The sequence below is a fragment of the Podarcis liolepis genome (genome assembly GCF_965112155.1).
Source record: "Podarcis liolepis genome assembly, chromosome: 6".
Lineage (NCBI taxonomy): Eukaryota > Metazoa > Chordata > Lepidosauria > Squamata > Lacertidae > Podarcis > Podarcis liolepis.
This window is the reverse complement of record NC_139559.1, coordinates 40,060,551-40,084,500: the sequence shown is the minus strand read 5'-3', so window position 1 is coordinate 40,084,500 and position 23,950 is coordinate 40,060,551. Positions and strand designations below refer to the sequence as shown.

Below are 23,950 nucleotides of genomic sequence, written 5' to 3'. Positions count from 1 at the left end.
TTTCAGCAAATAGTCATTCAAAACATCTCCCTATCTGAGCACCTTATGGTGAAGCGTTGCTTGATCTGCTGCTCGGGTTAATTAATCATTTAGCCGATGGTGAGATGACGTTTGCTTAGTCAAAATTTATCCAGTACTTTTGTGCTGAAGAAACAGAGAATTCTGAGTGGGTGTGAAACCCATTTGCAGCTGATGTCACACAGTTGTTTGTGCTAAAAGAACAACTCATTGAACTGTCATATGACAGGACCCTCAAAGATAAATTTTCAGAAGTGAGTTTATCAGATTTTTGGCTTCATGTTACCAAAATTGCTCAGTTACCACTGAGTATCCTGAGCTTACGGATTAAGTGATGCCTCTGATGCTACCATTTGGTAGCACATAACTTTGTAAGACAAGCTTTTCAGCAGTGATTGCTCTGAAGACGAAATACAGTAGCGGGCTACGTATCAGTAATGATCTGAAGCCACATCTGACAACCAGCAAACCCTGCACCGACCTACTCATTGGCAAAATGCAGACTCCGACATCCTGATTCTTGCCAAAATAGACTTAACATCAATAAAACTATTTAAAATCCTCATACTTCCATTTTATTTAACACTGCTTATGTAGCTATGTATTCACAATAAAAAATTTTTGTAGCTTATGAAGAAATAACCTACAACCAGACATTTGGTGTTCTTACATTCCCAAAAACAAAACTGAATAACCTCGTAGGTACTATAAATATGTCCACAACTTCCAGTAAATTTGGGGTTCTGGGGCAACATGCCAAAAAGGCTGGGAACCACTGGTTCAGATGGTTCGTAGATGAAGCAACAAATGAATAGGAGTAAAATTTTACGTAGTTTTGTCTCTAGCACCATGCCTTTTTAATGAATTTACTATGCTACATGAGTGATGGGTCAGGGAGGTTATCAGCCCCTTATGACACACATGCACCAACCAAGGTGTCCCGTTTACTTCGATGAACACATTTTATAGCTACTGGTATTCCTCAGTGTTGTGACTATTGCTTGCTTGTAAGTATCATTGAAGCTAATAGATCTTGCAAGCACTGCCATATATAGTGTACTATAATTGTTTGTGCACATGAGTGTAGATAGATACAAACATCTACAGAAGGTAATCTTCATGTTTAAATTCTTGGGCTGATGTATCTGTCTTGGAACTTTGTTTCTAGATCTTCACATCTCCACTCAAATGAGTTCACAGGTAATAGGCCACCCTTCTTCCTCCATCATCTTATCGCCATCAACATCTCCTGTGGTTCTCTTGAGTTTGTTTGTATGTATTGTCCTCTTTTGACCCATTAAAGAAAGTGTTGTACATTAAAGAAAATGTGCTATGATTTCACCCTGTGGTTGCTGAACGTGAGCTCTAGTCATTAGTGTCATGGAACTGGACATCCTAGAATCTTGCCATAGCATTCTTCTGCTGTCAGTCTTCAAATATAACTCACAGAAACCCAGCATGCTTTTTTAATCTCTGAACTGGAAAGGAAAACCCAGCACAAATCACTTAACACTGATTTTCTTTGAATCCAAGCCTGTGCTTCTGTATGGTAGGTTACCCAATTAGATAGTTGCATAGTTTGGAGCTGAAGTTACAGCCTGTAAAAAGGCCGCCTTCACAGCTGCGAAATACAAGATGATATGCTCAAGAGATTTTGTGCAGAAGCAGTTAATCTTCATGAAGTCAGTCTACCAATAAGTAGCCAATGTAACCTCTCTGGAGGAAATGCATCCATTTTATGCTTAAGGGTACTTTCAAACATGCATTCCTGGGTAGAAATGGGAAATAGAGCACCTGTGTTTCAAAATGGATATTTTCTTTGGGGGGGGGGGGAGAGAAAGAAATAGATATCAGAAGGGTCCTCCATCCCATGGGGGGATAGAGCTCTTTTGCTGCATTGCAGTTCTTTATCTTATCTTTGATTGGTAAGGCTCTCCTTCAGGTAGTGAACCTGAAGAAGTAGGGATGCATCATTCTGTTCAGCTTTGATCTTTCCTTCTCCTGAGCCATCCAGTGTAGGAAGTGGCCTTGCCTTTTTGCATTGGAGGCAGAGATGGACTTATTTCTCCCATTCTTGGCAGTGGATGGAAAGGGAACATCTCTCAAATGCATTCACTGACAGGCTTGTCAACTTGGGCAAGAAAGAGACTCCTATTGAACCACTAGAATAAATATAATTTATATAGCAAGCAGAAATGCTCATGCTGATAGAGCAATCTCCTTAGCACTTCATTGAATTCCTCCCATGGTTTAGCATTGTGTGTGTAAACCCTGCCAAACTATGTGGTTTGTTGACAGTAAAGAAAACAATTTGAAGCTATGTTGTTGGCTTACAAACCTTGGTTGATTTTAACTATGACTTGGTGTTACATGTGAACCCAGCACCCTTCCTTAATCCTGGTTTATTTGGCCATCCCGCTCCAGACACTCACCAAACTACAAAGGCACAAGGCAAAAGTTTCATAGAATTGTAGAGTTGGAAGGTACCCAAGGGTCATCTAGCTCAATCCTCTGCAATGTCAGAATCTCAACTAGCTCATGCATCACAGGTAGCCCTCCAACCTCTGCTTCAAAACGTCCAAGGAAGGAGAGTCCACTATTTCTTGTGGGAATCCATCCCACTATTGAACATCTCTTACTGTCAGAAAGTTCTGGTGTTTAGTTGGAATCTCCTTTCTTGGAATTCGAATTCATTGGTTTGAGTCCTACCTTCCTGAGCAGGAGAAAACCAGTTTGCTCCATCCTCAGTGTGAAAGTTCTTTAGATATTTGAAGATGGCTATCATATATCTCTGTCTCCTCTTTTCTAGGCTAAGCATACCCAATTCCCTCAAACTTTCCTCATAAGGCTTGATTTCTAAACCTTTGATCACCTTGGTTGCCCTCCTTTGCTGGAAAACAAAGCAAACTTAGGAGAAACAAGTTACAGTTTGTTGATAGACTGTGGTTAAACTTAGGGTTTGTGTGAACCAGTCCATTCAATCTAGTAGGACTGACTTCTGTGAAGAAATAAAAATAGACTGTTAATGCCACAAAGGCAGCTACAATGAGTGCTTTTGTTTATGCAATGTATGCATATTATAGAATTGTACTCCAGGCTTGCAGTTTGCTTTATCTTGATGCAGAAATCTCTCTTAATGCAGAATACACATCACTTGTTAGAGTTGCTTCACAGGGTTAGTAGTGGTTGGTTCAATAAGTGCTATGTGCCTTAAAAATATTGTATGTGCTGTGCATTGGTGGAGAAGGGGAAGAAGTCTGCCTAATATCCATTTTAAATTCCACTTCACCCCACCTAAATTGGAAGGCTTTGGCTGATACTCCAGCAAGTGATTCTGTTAGAAAATACCGTATTTTTTGTACCATAACACTCACTTTTTTCCTCCTAGAAAGTAAGGGGAAATGTCTGTGTGTGTTATGGAGCGAATGCCTACGGATGGCGGGGGCATCTGCTGCAGTCATGAGCAGAGGATCCATGGTTCCCCTTCCTTCCCTCCTCCGTGGCTCGCTTTGAAACAGCAAAGCGGGAGAAGAGCCGCTGAGTGGGGAGGAGAGAGGGACAGAGAGCCTGCTTGCTTTAAAGGAGCAAAGCGGGAGAGGAGAGGAGCCGCTTACACGGGTCACCCCAAATTCACCAGCAGATCACATAGCATGTCCATGGCTACAGCTTGCACCAAAAAAATCATGCACCCACTGTTGCCTGGGGCCGCAGTGGTGCAAAAACGTGGTTACAAAGCATGGATCCACATGGATCAGGATCTTTGCATTGGGCTACCCCAAACTCACCGTCAGATCACATGTCTGTGGCCACAGCATGAACCACAAAAATCATACATCCACTGTTTCGTTTAGAATATTTTTTTTTCTTGTTTTCCCCCTCTAAAAACTACATGCGTGTTATGGTCGGGTGCATGTTATAGAGCGAAAAATACGGTAATAGGATAGCCATCAAAGTATTGGCCCATAAAATGAATGCATTCAGATTTATGTTCACGTTATGACAGTGGGGGTATCTATTATTTTTTTTACTCTTCTGGAAAAAGATCTGTAGCTACTCAAAATGGTTTTGCGGAAGGGAAGACAATCTATGACCCCTCATTCTTTGGGCAGAATAAAACAGCTGCATCCTCAACATTTTCTCACAGTGTTGTCATCAGGCTAAATGGAATGTACACAAAGGTAATAAATGTTCAGAGAGCTGCTGCTGCTTGCTATACATAGACGCAGCCAACTGCAGACTTCTGCAATGCAAGTCTGTACATATAAGGAGTGAAGGTGCAGTGCAAGAGAATTAAAAGCAAAGGAGGACTCCTTAGTCTGATGGTGCAAAGTTGCACAAGAGGGATTACTATAAACTCATCAACCAGATACTGACCCAAATTTGTTCTTGGTGTGAATTACTCTCATCCAATGATTTATTTACACAACCTCTGATCAATCGGAGCTCTGATCATTCCTTGCTGCAGCGGGCATGCGGTGACAAATTGACGAAGGATCAGTTTGGATATGTGCAAAGGCCATTATTCAGAGCCCAGTGCTTGCAGGCTCTCGAGGGGAGGGCCTAGGACAGAATGTGCTCCTATGTTTACTACTCTATTTAGCTACTCTATTCACTCCACTGTTCAGGCTCTGCAGAATGGTATAAAAATCAGACAGCCCCTGCTCTCAAACGTACAGCCTAAAACATACAATGCAAAAAGGAAAGGAATTGTGAGGGAAGAGGAATAAAGCAATAGATCTTCATTAGAGAGTTACTGTAGTGACTAGATGAAATGCAAAGAGCTAAAGGAGTGGAAGAGCCAGAAGTTGCAGGTTATGTCTGTAGATTTATGAAAGATGGAAGAGTAGGTCTGGAGAAATAGGTTGTGCTATTTTCACAGAACTTGCAGAAATGGGAGTCTTTCTCTGGAGATGTGATGCTGGATCATGAGAACTTGGTCAATTTTAAAGAAATTAAAACACACAGTGTTTGTGAAAAGAAATGTCAAACTCAGCAATCTGATCTACCATGGTATTTGCAAGGGTTGCCTGCCATTAAAATAGTGAATGCTATATAAAAGCCCAAGAGCTATAGTGGTACACCTCCCTCCCATGTCCCTCTAACATAATTGTGAGGCTTCGTAGACTCAGGTGCCACCAATGGCATTTCTAAGAGACTTGGGATATAGGCCCATGACTCAATTTTTTATAAAACTTGCACATGGTAGTTTAAGTCTCTGGGGAACACAGATTCATCTAATGCAGTGTTTCCCAGCCTTTTTTGGGCAAAGGCACACTTGTTTCATGAAAAAAATCTCGAGGCACGCCACCATTAGAAAATGTTTAAAAAATTAACTCTGTGCCTATATTGACTATATATAAAGTAACTCTCTTTAATAGGAATCAAATAAACACAAAGATAGTATTTTATAATTACTTTATTATGAAATAGTAAGTAAACAGAAATATGAAAAATTATAAAATACTTTATTCAGTGCGCAACCTGGGCCTGTTTGGCTGAAAGTAATGCAAAATGGATTAATCCATTCCAGACATTTAAAAACAACCCCTAAAACAGCAATTTAACATGAATTTTACTATCGATAAAGACCATTGATCCATAAAATGAAAGCAATAAACAATGTACTGCAGTCACACAATCAGTCAATCAATCAGTCACAAAAACAAAACAAAAAAGTCAGAAAGACAAAAATGCAAAATAAACAGCAAAAGCAGACAGACCGCAAAACAGAAGCATGGCACGCAAAATGGAGCACGTTTGGCTTCTGAAAAATGTTCGCAAACCAGAACACCTGTGGCTTAGCCCACCGCCTTCCATAACCAGTCTTCAGCTTCCTTGCCTATAGGGGGGGGGGGGGGAATTAGTTTCGGTCACTAACGACTGGAATCGAGCTGCGTGGCTGCTTTGCTTGCAATTCCCAACCGCACTCCTTGCAAAGAGGTGGGCCGGCCATGCAATTTAAAGGAGATGGAATCCCAGCCCGCGCCCCTGCCCCGCGCAGTCCAGTCTCGAGGCGCGCCCACCTGCCCGCCGGCAGCGAAGCAGCGAGCGGGCCTCCTGCGCCGTCCGCCTGTGGCTCAGGCGCTCCTCCAACAGCGGGTGCCGGTAACGTTTCGGGAAGCGGTGCTTCGCCACAGTTGGCCGGCCTAGGAAGAGGCCCCGGTAGACCCGGGCTTCGGCTCCCTGCTGGACCATCTCCAGCCCCGCCATGGGCGGAACAGCCGCTGCCTCGGACTCGGCGCCGCCCGCGCTCCCCTTAGCCAGCACAGCCGCCATCTTGGACGCCAACGGCCGCTCTCTCCGAGGAATGCGCCAGCGCCTTTCCTCGAGAATTCTTACGTATGGCGCGGGATCGGCGAGTTGGGCCGGCGGAAACAGCCGAGTCCGGAATCTGCACTTGCCGAAAACAGCCGAGACCCGAATCTGCACTTGCCGGAAACAGCCGAGACCCGAATCTGAACCTGGCAGACTTCGCAATCCATTTGCTTCCTAGCCTCTTGCCGCCCGACTCGCCCGCCTCCCTCCCACGGCACAGCAGGCAACGTCTCGCGGCACACTAGTGTGCCGCGGAACACCGGTTGGGAAACACTGATCTAATGGGCCCTGCTACTGGAAAACCCATGCAGAAATTTCCACTAGCACAACAGGGCTCCCCCCACTTCTGCCTGAGAACGCCACCCTCTTGGCCACCTACTAACACCTACTAACCTGGGTGTCAATTTCTATGGTTGTCATTTTATGTCAAAAAAGAATTAAGCACTTATAGTAGGCACTGGAGTGTGAAGTGGAAACTTAAGGGGCCTTGGCTTTGGGGTCTTAAGATTCATGAGTAACTTTTTATTGAACAAAACTGCATGATAATGCTTTGCACTTCATGGACTATTGAATAACATAATAGGCTTCAGGGGAATCCTTCATACATTGTAACCATGCTTGAGAGGCTCATGAGTTTGTGCTGTATGAGCCACACCCCCTCCTCCAAATGTTTGGTATGTGAAGGGGCTATATTCCCTTTTGCATCAAGAAACCTGCATGCACACATCTCCTTCACATGAATGTTGGATGCATGGCTTGGGTGATGCTTTCAACACGTGAGGGGTTCATGTGACCCTATTCGTTTGCTTGCCATGTTAGAGCCTTTTGTGACAAATAGATGAAACTGTTTACATATGTGACTGGCTGGATCTGAGTTTGAACTGTTTTGGAGACATGCTCACAGATGACACATCTCATAAAAGTACAACACTCCCTATTTATTTTCTGTCCCCCTCACTCTTCATTCCTCTCTTTGACCTCTAGCTGCCTCACCTCTCTTGATGGTTAACCTGCTTTGGATGAACATCTCTCATGTCATAGATGACCTGTGTTGGAAGGGTGAGGTCATAGCCCCTCTGGGTGTCCCTGCTTTATGCTCTGAAGTTGCAGGTGGCCTGGGCACCATATTTTTTGCTCTATAAGACACACCAGACCACAAGACACACCTAGTTTTTGGAGGAGGAAAACAAGAAAAAAAATATTCTGAATCTCAGAAGCCAGAACAGCAAGAGGGATCGCTGCGCAGTGAAAGCAGCAATCCCTCTTGCTGTTCTGGCTTCTGGGATAGCTGCGCAGCCTGCATTCGCTCCATAAGATGCACACACATTTCTCCTTACTTTTTAGGAGGGAAAAGGGGAGTCTTATAGAGCAAAAAATACGGTACTTATTTATTTTGGGATAGTGATGAGAATTGAATTTCACTGTCAGTTGTTAATTGAATTTAAAAGTGCATAAATATTTTGGCCGCAGGCTTTCTTTCTTTTTAAAAGTACAAATCAGATGAGTGATTCTGGAGGCTTCTGATGTCCAATCACTCATGATGGATATATGAAAGTTGCTTCTGGTAAGAGAGATATCACAGTTCCTTTTTGGTTTCTCTTGTTTTTAGGCTGCACATCTGACAACTCTTGGGTTTTGCATATTTTTCATGGATGCTTTTAACAATGCTAGGTGCATTAGGGATACCTGAATAATTTAGAATGGTAATGCATTCTGATCTTGGAGCTTGCTATGCTGTTGCAATGTTTGGTTCCATTTCTGGAATGAAAAAAATCATCCTCGATCAATGCATGGTGTTGATAACAGATAACATAAATGGAATGATATTTGAGCTCTGGGTATCCAATATTCTTGCTATAAAGTCATCAAATTGGAAAGGTTGTGGATGTAATTTTACACCAAGAGTGTTCTGCATCAACTTGCCACTAATCATGAAAATAATTAACATGTGCAAGTGGAGAATGAAAGCTATAGGCATGGAATCTCCCTTCATTGTTCTTGTTATTACAAGAGCAGTTAATCTTAAGGGTAGATCTACTGTCCATCTGCTCTTGCCTGAAGTTATTAGATGTATCATGGGAAAAGTCAGTGACTTGACAAAAGTATTATTGCCTAGGTGTAGTCTTGAATGCCTCTCCTTTGTTTGATTTTTTTGCTTCCTTGTACAGTCTGTAGATACACCTTCTTTTGAACACCTTTGTGTGTAACTTGCAGAAAGAGAGAGAGAGCATGCGTGAAATAATGTCCAATAATAATAAGGATAAGGCCAACAGTGATGGTGATAATGAATGAATAGATGCCAGTTCAATAAATTTTTGAAATTAAATATTCAAAGTGACTTTTTGCATAAAACTGGAGCATCAATCAAGTACGAGCAAGATTAAGTTCATGGGCCAGGATGGAGCCAGCTGACTGTATCTTGGCCAAGAGGCAGTGATGCATCCAGATGTAGACCTCGTACTAAGGGAGACTGAACCACATTATCATTTTCGAGAGCAAGGGATTTCCCATATAGGTCAGGCAAAGGTGTAAACTGTCTCTAGCAAAGCGTAGAAGCTGAAAGTACATGAACCTAACGTCAAACGAGAACCCTAAATTGCAAGAAGGGATTTCCTGACACTATGTCTCATTCTGACTGGGTTCTCTGCTTCATGTTGTTGTATGCTTCCAGTGCCCACTATTGCAAAGCTCCCCACAAACATTGCCAGTGTGTGGTTGGCTGTGTCCAGCTGTCTAGAAAGTGTCTTTAGGATTTGCAGCCTCAACCTGCTAATTTCTCTCAGTCTCTGTTTGTGCTGCTTTACGATGCCTAATGCTAATTTACAAACTGCCATCAGACTTTCAGTACATTTCAGCCAACAAGAGAGCTTAATTTTTGAGGCACACTACTTTTTTCCTGCTGCTCAGCTGCTGTTAATGACATTGCATTGCCCTCTTGATAACCCCACCCTGTCTTGAAAAGAGCAATGTGCCAGATTACTCTTGTGTGCCTATCACACAGCCCAATAATGAGTTTGTGTGGATTATCACTCAACCTAAGTACAGTTTAGATTAGGCTACAGTTGACAGAAATATGGTCAAGTCAGGTTACAACAGGAGATCTCATTCACTTGTAGTGAGAAACGATAGGCTGGAGGCAGTTGATTTCACTCCAATGTATTGTTATGTCCTCATAGGACAAGAGCACATGTGTTTGTGGTCCACGGCAAGGAGGATCAAGCCAGATTCCCTTCAGCATTTAGCCTAGAGTGATTTCTCTGGCACATTAATGGCAAAGGTATTCATTCTCTTACAATCTCCGCCAGCTTCCTGAAGCCATTATTTCTTTATAGCTGATGTCTCTCAGCATCATATGCAGCCAAGCATTTATTAAGTTTGGTGAGTAAAACAATGTTCTGTAGCAATGTTCTGCCCCCTTGAGCAAAATCTCTACTCCCAAGCAGAAACTCCCTCACCTATAGAAGTTTACACAAGTCTAACATTATCTGAAAAATACAAAATACAAGCGAACAGGCAAGCAGTGATGCACATTGTTTGGAAGTGGTAAAACTGGCTATGCAACTAAATTGCATCCCCTCTTTCTATGAATGGTGCATAGGCGCCGACTCCATGGGGCTTGAGGGGGCCCGAGCCCCCTCAAAAATTCGTTTGGGGGGGCTCAGCCCCCCCAATAATCTCGGGCGGCGGTGGGCGCGTCCGCGGCTTTTATAGGGCGCCCGGCGCGCACCAGCTCAACGGGCACCGGCGCGGCGGGGGGCGCCGGGCCGGGGGAGGGGGGCGGCCGGCCTGTCTCCTTGGCAACCCCATTGAGCAGCGCCGGCTCCCCCGGGAGGGCCATCCCCCCGCGCCGCCGATCGCCAACACCGCCGACGCTGTGGCTGCCCGAGCCCGAGCCTGAGCCCGAGCCCTACCCGAAGCCCGAGCCCGAGCCTGAGCCCGAGCCCAAGCCCGTCAGTCAGTCAGGAAGGAAGGAAGGAGAAATGGGGAGGGAGACGAGGGAGGAAAATTGCGCGCAGGGTGAAGAAAGGAGAAGGGTGAACAAGACGAGCTTCCAACCCAAAAAAGGGCTGGAAGACTGGGAGGATGAAGGATTGGGAAAGAAAGCGACGCCTTCCCCGCCCGCGACGTCGCCCGCTTGTCATTGGCAGCGCAGCGGGCGCCCAGAGGGGCTGGGCACCGGCGCAGGGCCGCTCCGCAGCCGCGGAGGACAGCTGCGCGGCTAGCAAGGTGCGCCGCGTAGAGCGCGGCCCTTGTGTGGCCCGGTGGCCAGGCAAGCTCGGGCGGGGACCCCCATGCGAATCTAAGACGGGAGAAGAGGGCAGAGCAAAGGGGGTCCCTTCCCCAACCTCCGGCTCTGAGACTTCCCTGCGCCCCAGAAAAGCGAAAGGATTTTCTCTTTTTTAAAATAAATATTTTATTAAAAATACAAAGTTAGAAACATACACTGAAGAAAAAAGTAAAAGAACAAGAAAAAGAAGAAAAGAAAAAGAAGAAAAGAAAACCAACCATTCAACACATTTTTTATATAACTAACTGGACTTCCTCGCATCTCCCTTACCCTGCATTCTTTATAATAAAGATATCAGCAAATTATTACATTGTTTCGTACCTTATTTTGTACTTTTCAAATACTATACCTCTAAATTTAACATACTTTTCATCAGTTACTTATATCTTAAATTAAACATAGTATTACCTTAGATTTTGACCTTTTCTTACTTAAAATATAATTTCCTGTTTCCCAAATCTAATTGCTGAAGCTATAGTTTCCGAATCGTTTAAATTTTTAACATTCATACAACTTATATTGTTTTTGTAAATAGTCCTTAATTTTTTTCCAGTCCTCTTCCGTTGTTTCTTCTCCCAAATCTCGGATTCTGCCAGTCATTTCAGCCAGTTCCATGTAGTCCATCAATTGCGTCTGCCACTCTTCCAGTGTGGGCAAATCTTGTGTCTTCCAATATTTTGCGATAAGTATTCTTGCTGCTGTAGTTGCATACATAAAGGAAGTTCTATCCTTCTTTAACACTTTCTGGCCAACAATGCCCAAGAGGAAGGCCTCTGGTTTCTTGGGAAAGGTATACTTAAATACCTTTTTTAACTCATTATAGATCATTTCCCAGAAGGCCTTCACTTTTGGACAAGTCCACCAGAGGTGAAAGAATGTCCCTTCAGCCTCCTTACATTTCCAACATTTATTATCAGACAGGTGATATATTTTTGCAAGCTTGACTGGGGTCATGTACCACCTATAAATCATTTTCATAATATTTTCCTTCAAGGCATTACATGCCATGAATTTCATTCCGGTGGTCCATAACCTTTCCCAGTCCTCAAACATGATGTTATACCCAATATCCTGAGCCCATTTTATCATGGCTGATTTGACTGTCTCATCCTGAGTGATTTTCTCTTCAACCTGCCCTCCATCCTCTTGCGGAAAACTCTTTGCCTGCCCTGACCGTATCTCGTTTTTGCTTTTTAATTCCACACACGCACCCTTCGGACTTCATGGCAATCGGGCGTGCGGGTGCGTTTCCTAAGAGAGTGAGGACCCCCGCCTCCTCCCCACCTGCTCCCTCGCCAGCCAGCCAGCCGCGCGCCCTAGCCAGAGACCCCCGGCCGTCCCCGTCGCGCAATCGGCTGGATGTCCCTTCAGCAGGCCGTGCTCACAACTCGGCCCAGGGACCCCCAGCAGCGGATCTCCGGCTCAGCTGAAGAATCCGGCAACAAGCCCCCTCCTCCCCAATCGCTCCGCCGAAATACGCTCCAAACCCCCCCAGATAGGCCGCCGGCCGCCAAGTCTCGTGGCGCCCTGAGCGAGGGTCTCTCCCCAACACCGCCACCTCGAACTGCGTTCTCCCGGCTACCCGAGCGAACCAGCGGCAGGACCCCGGTATGGGCCCCCCCAATATTTTTTATAAGTCGGCGCCCCTGGAATGGTGGTCAACACTAATCCTGCTCAGAGTAGATCTATTGAAATTAATGGAATAATTTAGGTTCATTAATTTCAGTAGTTCTATTCCAAGTAGGATTTTAATGAATACTACCCTGTGCTTCCAGGGTGAAGGTAGGATTATGGGGAGATGGATAAGGTGCTCTTGTATCTATGCATCTGTCCTATGGTGAAAGTTATGAAGCTCTCACCATCTCATATGATTTGAGAAGCATGGAAGAGGAAGCATGACTTGCTTGTGCTTCCTGCCTTAGTACTGGCACATATGAAGAGTGGGTTAATTCTGTTTCTATTGAAAAATTGGGCACATAGAGCTACTATAAAATACACTTTTCTGTATTTTCCAGCAACTGTAGTGTGGACTTCCAAAAATTCATGTGGGAATTGGAGCTAATCATACATTCCATTGCTAAATTTTGAAGAATGCATCCCTTTGCCATTGTAGTAACACAATAGGTACAGCTACTCAGAATGTTTTAGAAGGGATCGTGTGTTTTTACTAATCCTATATGGTCATGGTAAAAGGCCCCATACAGGCAATGTATTGGGCTCATTATGGTATCCAGTGCTTTTTTCATCAGGGTACTCAAGGGTACGCAGTACCGGCACTTTTTTTCTAGAAGAAAATCACTGGTGGTATCTATTTGTTCAATTCTACTGGATGCTAATGCAGAAAACTGGGAGCATGGATACTTCCAGGAAGAGGTACCTTTTGCTCCCCAGTGTTGCTTCTCTGACCATTCAAAAGGATTTTCAATGTACTCCTGCTGCAACGCCAATTAAAACAATTCTGGGTGAGCACATTTTTATAACAAAAGTAAATTCAATTTGTCTTGATTTAATCCCTATTCCATTGTCTAATATGTATTTGTTTTATTGGTAGTCACCTTGAGTACATTTTGGTGTACCAAATCAGGATAGAAATGACTGGAATATATTTAAAACTTAGTAAGCCCTTCATAGCAAAGTGTCTTATATATATATTTGTCAGTTTTGTCTTTGGTATATTTACTGGGATATAGTTGAAGGATTATTTCCAAGCAGCAGAGCTAGGAGATAACGCTTACCTGAGCTGCTACCAGTCAGAGTCGACTGTTCTGGATTACATGGACGAGTGGTCAGATTTAGTAGCTCCTTAAAGAATTGTTTATCTAGCTCATGGGTGGGTAAGCTTTGGCCCTGTGGGATGCATTTGGATCCAACCCATAGCCTCACCTTCTCAACTTCAATGCCGGCCTCAATGATCAATGTTAGGGGAGAAAGGTCCTTTTTCTTCAAATGAGATGTTTCTCCCAAGACTAATTGCCACATTGTAAGTGTGGGGGAGGCAGCTGGTCAAAGAAGTCTCAAGTGCTTAGGATCTCTTCAGTCAAAATATTTTTTTTGGGGGGGGGAGGAAGAGGGTCAAGTGCTAAGCCATTTAGCTGGCACATTATCTATAATGAGGTGTCATCACATCCTCAAGAAAGTTCTTCTCTCTGTCAGTGTTATAAATAAGTGTACACTTGAGCTCTGGTGTAGTTACAGCTATGCTAGCAATAGCAACTAGCTCGACTGAGGAAGCAGGCACAGCATGCGCTCAGCTCAAGGCATTTCCCAGCTGAGTCAACTCCCATCTGGGACTTAACAGCCCTCAGTGTGTCAAGAAAAGTGGGCTCATCTCAGGCCTCGATTATTTCTGTTGGCAAGAGCCTTGTGGCCTTCCACACCTAAGAACTTTAGAGTTGCGTTTGAATCGTTGGTTGCTGAGTAACTAGGAGGTGAACAAGGAAGCAATGAAACTGTGCCTTCGTTTTATTTATTTTGTTTTCTTTTTTAAAAAATGAAAACCTTAAGGAGAGCTGTAACAGTCAATGTGTTCTTTTAGAAACATCCATCAGCAAAGGGAATTCTGAGAGTTAGAGAAAAATTTAAAACTGGCTTTCTCCACAATTGAGTCTAGGCGGCAGCTGTAACAAACATCGGCCCCACAGATGCCGACTTCCCAAAATCCAGACGCTGGAAAAGCAGCAGCAGCAAAAGGATTGTATGCTTAACTCTTCCCCTGCGTTCTGCTCCATCACTCTGAATTGGCACCCGCACTTGGGTGTTGCTAGGTATTTAAAGGACTCAGGGCATAGGGCTATGGTGCCAAGGTACAGCAACTGTATATATGCTAATTTATATTTATAAATGCCTTTGGGCAATTCTAAAATAATGTGTGGCTGGGATCTCACCAGCACTGTACTTTGCAGAGCGCCCAGCCACCCTGTAAGCAAATTATTGTTGTTGGTGTTTTTAACTTTAAAAAAAGAGAGGGGAAGGGGCAGGAGATTTGGGGCCCAATGTAAAAGACAGAAGGCTCAGCTCTGCCCCTCCATCAATGCCTCTGCCTCCTCAAACTGCTTCCCCACCCTAGAAGGCTTCCCAAACATGTGTTTGCCCTTGCAAACACTCATTGGAATGCTGGAGGGGTGGGAGTAGTTTAATGTAGCGAGGCATCAGTTAGTTAGGCACCCACTCCTGCTGCTGCAAAGCAGTAGAACACTTGCTTAAAGTGTTGGGGTTTAGTGATGTGTGATTCCGTATGATATTCCGTTAGCCCCTAAGGAACCTGGGAACTGCAGTTCTGCAACAGTCCCAAGAATTCCCTTTTAAAAATGTTTAGCTCATTTACAGAACCAGAATCCCCAAGGTGCCTTAATAATAATAATAAATAAATTCTATTTATATCCCGCCCTCCCCAGCCGAAGCCGGGCTCAGGGCGGCTAACAACAATAAAACAGTACAACACAACACAACACAACACAACACAACACAACACTCTAAAATCATTCATTATAAAATTAATTCAAATCAAACCAATGACAACCATTGGGCCAGAGCTCTGCGAAGACTGCCGAAGGAGGGAGTCAGGCTGTGCCCTGGCCAAAGGCCTGGTGGAACAACTCTGTCTTGCAGGCCCTGCGGAAAGATGTCAAGTCCTGCAGGGCCCTAGTCTCTTGTGACAGAGTGTTCCACCAGATCAGAGCCACAGCCGAAAAAGCCCTAGCTCTAGTTGAGGCCAGCCTAACCTCTCTGTGGCCTGGGACCTTCAAGATGTTTTTATTTGAAGACCGTAAGTTTCTCTGTGGGACATACTTGACAGAGAGTTTAACAGCACACAGGAAAGAAGGAAGATGCCTTGCAGTGAGTCAGACCAGAGGTACATCTAGTGAATTACCGCCTACAATACAGTGACTGCCGCCAGTTCTCCAGTGTCAGAGGAGACTCCTGGCCCTACTTGGAGATGTCTGGAATTGAGTCTGAAAATCTCTGTATGCAGAGTATGTGACCTATTACCAAGTCAGGTCACTTCAGTTAAACAGGTTGAGATTCATGAGGGCCAATATCTCTCAACCATGTTTTATACAAGATTCAGCAATAAGAGGATGTCTATGTGGATTTTGGCATGAGCTCAGAAAGAAACCTGGAATTTTGAACAGGCAGAAGGACTTTATATTCTGAGAATTTCTTTAACTGAGAACATGCATTTAATTCCTGTAAATTGTGAAGCTAGATTTTTTTAAATTTTATTTTTTAAAGGTTAGTACTGCCTGGTGAGATTTTCTGGAGTCAGAGGATGCGAGATAAGATTTCCAGGGCTCAAGGCATAGCTGTTCAATACTTTGCATTGCTGCCCCATGACTACCAGAGGCAGTTAATTTTGCAAAAGGAGAAAGAAGGAAAAGTAATCTATTTTCCCTTTAACTTTCTTCTGACGTAGTATTTGCAGTATCTTCAGAGAGTCAATGTTTTTATCAGAGTGTGTGCACACCGGAACATTCTGCATGAGGGAGAGATGAAAGAGCTGAGTCAGATCTGGAAAGGGTGGTTTTTCTTGTATATTTCTGCAAAAAGGCATGCTCAAATTGAATTTGCTAATTTAGTGCATGCACTGAAGAAAACACTCATATTCTTTATGCCAGTTTATTAAGAAAGGGCATATGTATGCCAATGCCTTTCAGGTCCAGCCGAGCTTGTACTTTTTTATTATATGCTACTTATAAATGCATTTTTAAGCCACTTTATTGTCTAGATTATGATAAATCCTGTATAAATTTAATAGGCCCGGTGTTTTATGGATGAGAAACATCTGTGTCTGGGGCCAGTTCCAGTGAGTGTTTCTTTAATTTCATCCCTAGGGGTGTAGAAGTGAAGGCAGAATATTATGTCATTGCTTTTCATATGATCACATGTGTTTAGTGTCCTATAGAATCGGAATTACATGCATGCTAGGTAGCAGCTGAGCTTTATTTCAGATGACACCTTGAGTGTCAAAATGATTAAGATTAAACCTGATTTCTTGGTTTAATTGTGTATGAGACATAAAAAAGACAGAGTCCTATTTGCTTTAGAAGCGTCAGAGAAAGGAAGGATTGAATAGTGGCAGTATTCATCGCTCAGCCAGCTGGTGGTGTTTCATGTTTTTGGCAGTGACAATTGTAGAGAGTTAAGCTGCCATGGAGATCCAATTTAATGTGACTGGGGTCATTCCAATGCAAGCAGTGCGTGGCTCCAAGTCCTTCATTCCTCTCGGTGTGAGACAGATGAGACCAATTGGTGAAATAGCACAATACCAATGGATTGGGTGTGTGTGTCCATACTTTTCTCCCTGTGATGATATGCTTATTCACAAATGTTTCCATTTCCCTACTCTGTTTCTAGCAACCAAAGGGTAGAGCTGGGTTCAAGCATGACCTGCTGACACAGCTCCATGGGACAGAAAGTTACAAGAACATCAGCTTTGAAAAAAACAGCCTTTGATTCACATTTGCCAGAGAACAAAACTCACTCCCAAGTCACATATTTCCTAAGGAGGGCTGGCTAAATTCTGATCTAACAGTACTAACTGTACCTACCATGGCCGCTAAACTGGTTATATTTCCCCAAAAGTTCTTTAACATTTTTGATCTGTATGTCAGAACAGAATTTTTGACAAGTGGAGTCAAAGTGGTTTTTTATTATTGTTATTACAACCTGGTTGCTTAAGGTAAATTTTTAAAATTTGAATTAAAACCAGAAGGTTGCATATTTTTGTTGTATGAATATCAGTTCAGATGCTAGCTGTTAGCTGTGAAGTGGATGAGGTGGTTGTCATGCTGTATTTGAATTGTTTGAGATTAATTCCCTAATCAACTAATGAATCTCTGTGTTTCTCAATTTCTTTATTCTGTGACTACTACTTAAAGGTAAAATCTGTGCCCTGCTTAATGGTTAACTGGGCAAAGCACTGAGCAGCAGAATAGTCCAGAAAATCAGATCCAGTTGTTGGCTTGAAACGGGAAGATTAAGCTTGTGTAAGGCTCCATGAGCTCTTAAAGCAATTTCACTATTAAAGAAACAGATCTTCAAACCAATCTTTTTGGTGGTGGCTGCGTAATGCTCTCCCTAAGGAAGTTCACATGAGAACTTGTTTTTCAGTGCCCTTGGAATGACTGGTGGTTTTAGATTAAGGTTTGATGGAATTGGATGCAGAATCCAGAACCCTGGGAGTTTGATTGTGATTGTTTTTAAATCAGAGCCATAAAAGATCCTTGTGGCTTTTAAGAGTCTTGTTACATTGTTAGCAGTATCTGGTGAAATCTCGGAATCCAAAAATTGTGCTAAATAGGATTTCCAGTCAAGAGGGGTGGGGGACAGGGGAATCAATTTGTTTTGTAGGCTCTCATTGTTCTGTAGAAACTGAGTCAACAGTGTGATGCATCAACAAAAAAAGCTAATGCTATCCTAGCGTGCAGCAACAACACAAGTATAGTGTCCAGATCAAGTGAATAGTACTGCTCTATTCTGCCTGGGGCAGAGCATACCTAGAATACTGTCCAGCTCTGGGTGCCACAATTTAGGGAGGATAGTGACAAGCTAGAATGTGTGCAGGGGGGTGACCAAGATGATCATGTGTCTGGAAACCAAGCCTTATGAGGAATGGTTGAGGGAACTGGGTAAGTTGACCCATAGGAGATTTAGAGAAGATATGACAGGCATCTTCAAATATCTAAAGGGCTGTCACACTGAGGATGCAGCAAGCTTATTTTCTCCTGCTCCAGAGGGTAGGACTCGAACCAATGGATTCAAGTTCTAAGAAAGGAAATTCCGACTAAACAGCAGGGAGAACTTTCTGACAGTACAAGCTGTTCAATAGTGGAATGCACTCCCATGAGAGCCAATGGACTCCCCTCCTTGAAAGTTTTAAAGCATAGGTTGGACAGCCCTGTCATGTATGATCTAGTTGAGATTCCTGAATTGCAGGGAGATGGGCTGGATTACCCTTTGGATCACTTGCAATTTTATGCAGAACAAACATCTATATTCCAATTCACCATCATCCTCAGCTTTTCTTGGAACAGAATTTTGAGAGGTGTGAGGATTTTCCATCTGCTATTCATAGTGCCAGACTCCCAATTTATAAAATTACACATGGTGCATGTTGTAGATTATGCTGTGTTAATAAGTAGAAAGTGGGGCATGCAGCAAAATGTAGCAATATAAAGAATGCCAGCCACCTCATCTTCTATGATACTCCCATTTCATTCCCACTCCCAGAAGATACGCTCAGCATTCTCTGGCCACTGAACATGTTTAGAATTTAATGGGCTTGTCCAGATTCCCTCACTTACATTTCCCCCCTCTTTAAAGTTACTGGACCTATGCAAACAACCCTGCTGATACCCCCTTCCTGTGCACGGATGATGCCATTTTGGCTATATAAATACAGGCCTTCAGAGAATGAGTTCACTATTAAGATACAGGATGCTGATGTGGTGATGCAGTTCAGGTGTATGACATTGTTCATGCCTTACCCAGCGCTCATTGGTCCATGGGCCCAGAACTTAAGCTATGATCATGTAGATGTTTCTAACTGGCTCTTCACAAGCCAGTATTCTCGGTGTCTTGCAAGATTTTAATTGAGTCATGCCCCAAAGAGAAGGCGAATACTTTTTTATTAGGTCTCAATGGGTTTGAGCCATGAGCTCTCTCTTAGTCTGTTGATGACTGGTCTGAACTAGACCAGAGATGTTTTGAAGTGGCCTGGGGAACTGTCTTGGGGACACAAGGTCTAAGAAGGTGAAAATGCCTGTTTAGCCCCAACTTTCCCACAAGGAGTCTTTTTTTTAAAAAATATGCAAAGTACACACAACCCTACCCAAACCAAATGTAAACAAGCTAGCCTTTAAAGAACAAACTGGAGTAATTGTGGGGGAAAGGAAAGATTTGCCTCACCTACCTAGCTGTTGCTATTATGTTGGTTGCTATGTAAACAGTTTTATTTCTGGCTCACACAGCATACCAGGTTGTAGGTCAGGGCCATTTAATCCTACATTATTGGTTTATGTTTGCTGCAGCCTTCGTCCACTTCAAGTTAGGATGAAAGCTTCTTCAGCATTACTCAGGAGCAGCTGTTCTGGCCACCATAATGGCAGTTGCTGCTCGAGATCCATTGCTGGCATAAAAGTTTTTTTTGTCAGCACCAGAAAATAGACAGTATTCCCTCCCTACCCCTCTCCCTTCCCCAGAGCTGAAATAGCTGCCACCTGCTAAGGAATGCTGCTAAGACAAGCCGATGACAGGCCTGAGATGGACATAGGAACGTTGTCCAGCAGGGTGGAGATTACTAGAAATCTGACAAAATCTTTTCTAATTTTATGTGGTGGTCAGGAGCATGGAATGGAGTGGGGGAGCTGTTCCTGTTCTCCTTTAGCTGTGAACAAAAAATGAGTAAATTCTTTGACAATCTTATTCCTCTTCTGCCATGTAGATCTTTCTAACGAAAACAGTTACACATCAGTGCAGTGAAACATTACAGTATTGTTTCAGCAGGGGTAAGGGAGCACAATATAGGTAACCAAGCCCCCCTTTATTATTTCAGTTGCTAATTTTGGATGTTGCACCTTCATACAGCACATAGTTCAGTCCTGCTGTGTTTTAATTCTTAAATCTCTCCATCTGTCCTTTTATATTCAACCTCACAGTACTGGTCCAAACCATTTTTCTGCCTGTGGTAAAGGACAAGATGGTGTGTCCCACCATTCCATGTTCAGAAGCTAACTGGGCTAGCAGTTGAATCTTATTTCGATTCTCATAATGGGGCCATGTCCTCGATTATGACTGGGGTCAGCAGGGTAGTTATGGGTGTGCAGAACAGGCCATGTGATACACATAGTTCTGCCTTAAAGCAGAAGGGTCAGCCAGCAGGCTTCCACCACTGCTCCCCAGCGACTTCCACCTGAGGCAGTCACCTCATTCTGCCTAATGATAGGATTTGTCCCAATCACTAAGAAGCCCCAAAGGCCCATGCAATGCCATATAGGGTTGGATATAGCCTGTCTCTTTTTGCCCCTGCAAATGTAATGCTAATGACCTTACAGGTGGCTAGAGTCCCACAGGGGTGAGGGCAGCTGTTGGCATAGCAATGCTGTTAGCTGTTCCAGTAAAATCACCAGGTTACATGCTTTTGCCTTGTCCTTGAGTCAGAAATTGATCTTAATATTTGATTCTGTGAGCTGTTTTGCCAGGGCACTTGCAGCATTAGTTCTTCTGACCTAGTTTTTTTAAGTACTGTACCACAAAAGGGATGAAATAGTATATATACGGGCTGCATTGTTAATGCAGCACCATAAAGCACTATACTATGCTGGCTTTGTAGGGACATTATGCTGGCAATGCAGATATGCAGACACGTATATTCTTCACTTTCCTTAGTAGACTTTAGGAACCTAAAAGTTATCTGAGGTAAATTGATATTACTTATTATTATTGTGCAGTTCTTTCAAGTGTTTAAAGCACTTCACACACACTAACTACGTGTAATTCTTCCAGCACCGCTGTATGGTTTATTGGTATTATTATCCCCCATGTTGCAGATGGGGGAAGGGAGGACTGAATCTGAAAGGGAACAGGGGTCACCAGTTATTTTGAGTCACATAGAATTATGATTTGGAATTTTGAGAGTTCTTGGTGTCAGTCACAAAATGACTGCTGTGGGGGGCATAGCATAACACAAAATGGCTGCCACATCTAAAGGAGCACAAAATCAGACAGAACCACAAAATGGTGTAGGTATATCTCCCCACCCCACAATCATTGATTTGGGAGAAAGGCTGGCATAAACAGTCTCTGTACTCAATCACTGAGAGAAGCTCTTTGCACTTCTCCTCTCTTCACAACATCAGGGAGGGTGCTTAATCCTGGCATTCAGTGAAATATGGGCATGTTGCACAGCTGTCAACGTTTCCCTTTTTTTAAGGGAAATTCCCTTATTCCGAATAGGATTCCTCGCAAGAAAAGGGAAAAGTTGACAGCTATGGCATGTTGGGGGTGTTCATTGTGGGAGTGGCTGAGCTAGTGCAAACATGAAGTGAGCAAGAAGAGCAAGCAGTCTCTAATGCATTGTGGGTTTTTGAGGGAATACCTACTCAGACTTTGCATGGGTATCTTAGGAGGTACTGGTAGGCTTATTGGTGTGTGCCAGTACCACATTGGCAGACACTGCTGTAGGCTGCATTCACATGACAATTTCTTCCATTTCCCTGACATTTCCCTAATTGTAAATTTCTGCATTATATTTGAGCTTTCACACAACGTAACAGCCATGTTGTTACAATTGGGTTACTTCTGGAACTGTTAAACACGGAAATGAGTGCTTAACTGCCACTAGATTCTTTTAGATTTCTAAAAGTGGCTTTTACATCAAATGAAAGATCACATATAATATGGAAATTAAAAGTTAGAGAGATGGAATGAACTGCTGCCTGAATGCAGCCCTAGTGAGTTTCTGGCAATACCAATATTCCTAATTCATAGCTCATTCTTTTAGCCCCTATTGCTACACTAGTTCCCCAACTACCGTATTTTTCGCTCCATAAGGTGCACTGGACCATAAGGCGCACCTAGTTTTTAGAGGGGGAAATTAAGAAAAAAAAATCTTATTTTTGGATCCCGCTCGCTGTATTGGCTTCCTCCCGGCCGGAGGGGCTGCGCACGGCTATGCCAGAAACCAAGACAGCTATCTTGGCTTTCTCTTTAGCCGCACACAACCTCTCCGGCTGGGAGAGGCTGCACGTGGCTATGGCAATACCCCCACCTCCCGCAAAAGCCCACAGGAGCCGCGCACCCTTTAAGGAGCGTGCGGCTCCTGCGGGCTTTTCTGCGAGGAGGGAGAGGGGACTGACTGGCTGCGTCAGTCCCTTCTCCCTCTTGGGGAAAAGCCCACAAGAGCCGCGCGGAGCTTTTCCTGCCTGCCTCCCCCTCCTTGGGGGCTTTTCCTGCCTGCCTCTCCCCTGCATTCGCTCCATAAGACGCACACACATTTCCCCTTACTTTTTAAGAGGGGAAAAGTGTGTCTTATGGAGCGAAAAATACGGTATATGCCAAACTACACTCACATTTTGGAGTAGTGAAGTGGGGCACAAAATTACCCTGGTACAAATCAAATTATTTGCAAGTTCACTGGCCTTTGGGACACTATGCCACAGAGACTTTTTTTAAAAAACGGGGAGTACATCTCCTGATGCTCTGCAGTCACCAATATAATCAGAACTTAAACGGAACCTGAGTGAGGTTTTTTTGCTCCTGCCTAGGCCAAAAAAGTTGCTAACAGTAAGAAAAGAAAAGAAAAGAAAAGAAAAGAAAAGAAAAGAAAAGAAAGGAGTTCAAAAGCTATTTTGACCCTCTTGGCTCTTTCAGACAGAACTACTCTGGGTTTGGGGGATCTCAACCCTCTCTCCTCTTTAATGGATGTATATGAAGAGAAGCAGGCTGGCTACACTACTGGATGGACGTGACCAAATCCAAAGCAGTACCTATTCCTGCAACTTGGCCTGTTCTTCCTGAGCAGAGGATGTTCCTTCAGAGTCTTCTTATCTGGGTTTGTGCCTTGGCAAAAATGTTCCTGACCTTGCACACAACTGTTTTTTTACTAGCATCGCTGCTGGAGGCAGACTGACCCTAACCCCAGCCATGGTCTCAGACGACGACTGTCTTTGCTGATGCTGAATGGAGTTTGTCAGATCTAAATACTCAAATATTATGCTGTTTTTGGCTTTGATTACAGTTGCATAATGTGTGTGATGTTTTTCTGTTCCGTGAAACTGCAGAAATTGGCTCCCTAGGTGGCAGAACACAGGGGTGTTGATGTACAGTAAACCTGAGAGCCCTGCTAAGTCGGCATTTGGATTAGGCTTTTTAGAGAAGTTGCTGAGGCAGAAAGGTTGGAGCCAAGCATAGCCTGCATCAGCTGAAGGGGGAAAGGGATGATAGGCTCTCTGCTCAAACCCTTTTACCCTGAAGCTTGGAGCCAGAGGTGCAGTTAGATAATTTTAGAATCCGGACTTAATGGCCTTGCAGGGTGGGGGTGCTACTAAGATGGTAATGTGCATTACTGTACTTAAGTACACTTAATATTCACTTAGAGTTAATGATCTAAAAGGGGCCCCTCTTTAGATTATGCTGTGCATTATTTCACTTACTTCAATATATAGTAATAGGGCATGTCACTCTAGGGAGTAAAACTTATTTTTTTGCAAATTTCTTCAGTGAGCAGTCTTAAAAATACTTTTTTGAGTGTGAAGAGCTCAAATCTGCTATTACTTTTATGACTGGACAACATTTATCGTGGTAAGTCTATGCCCAATGAAGAGGCACATA

At 43.6% G+C, this 23,950-nt stretch overlaps 1 long non-coding RNA gene across 1 annotated transcript; it reads left to right on the top strand.

Annotated features, from left to right (window-relative positions):
• Positions 1-21,322: 21,322 nt before the first annotated feature.
• On the top strand, positions 21,323-23,351 carry LOC310709856. Its single transcript, XR_014527690.1, has 2 exons — positions 21,323-21,360; positions 22,991-23,351. It is a non-coding gene; the product is annotated as an uncharacterized lncRNA (long non-coding RNA).
• The last annotated feature ends 599 nt before the right edge of the window (positions 23,352-23,950 follow it).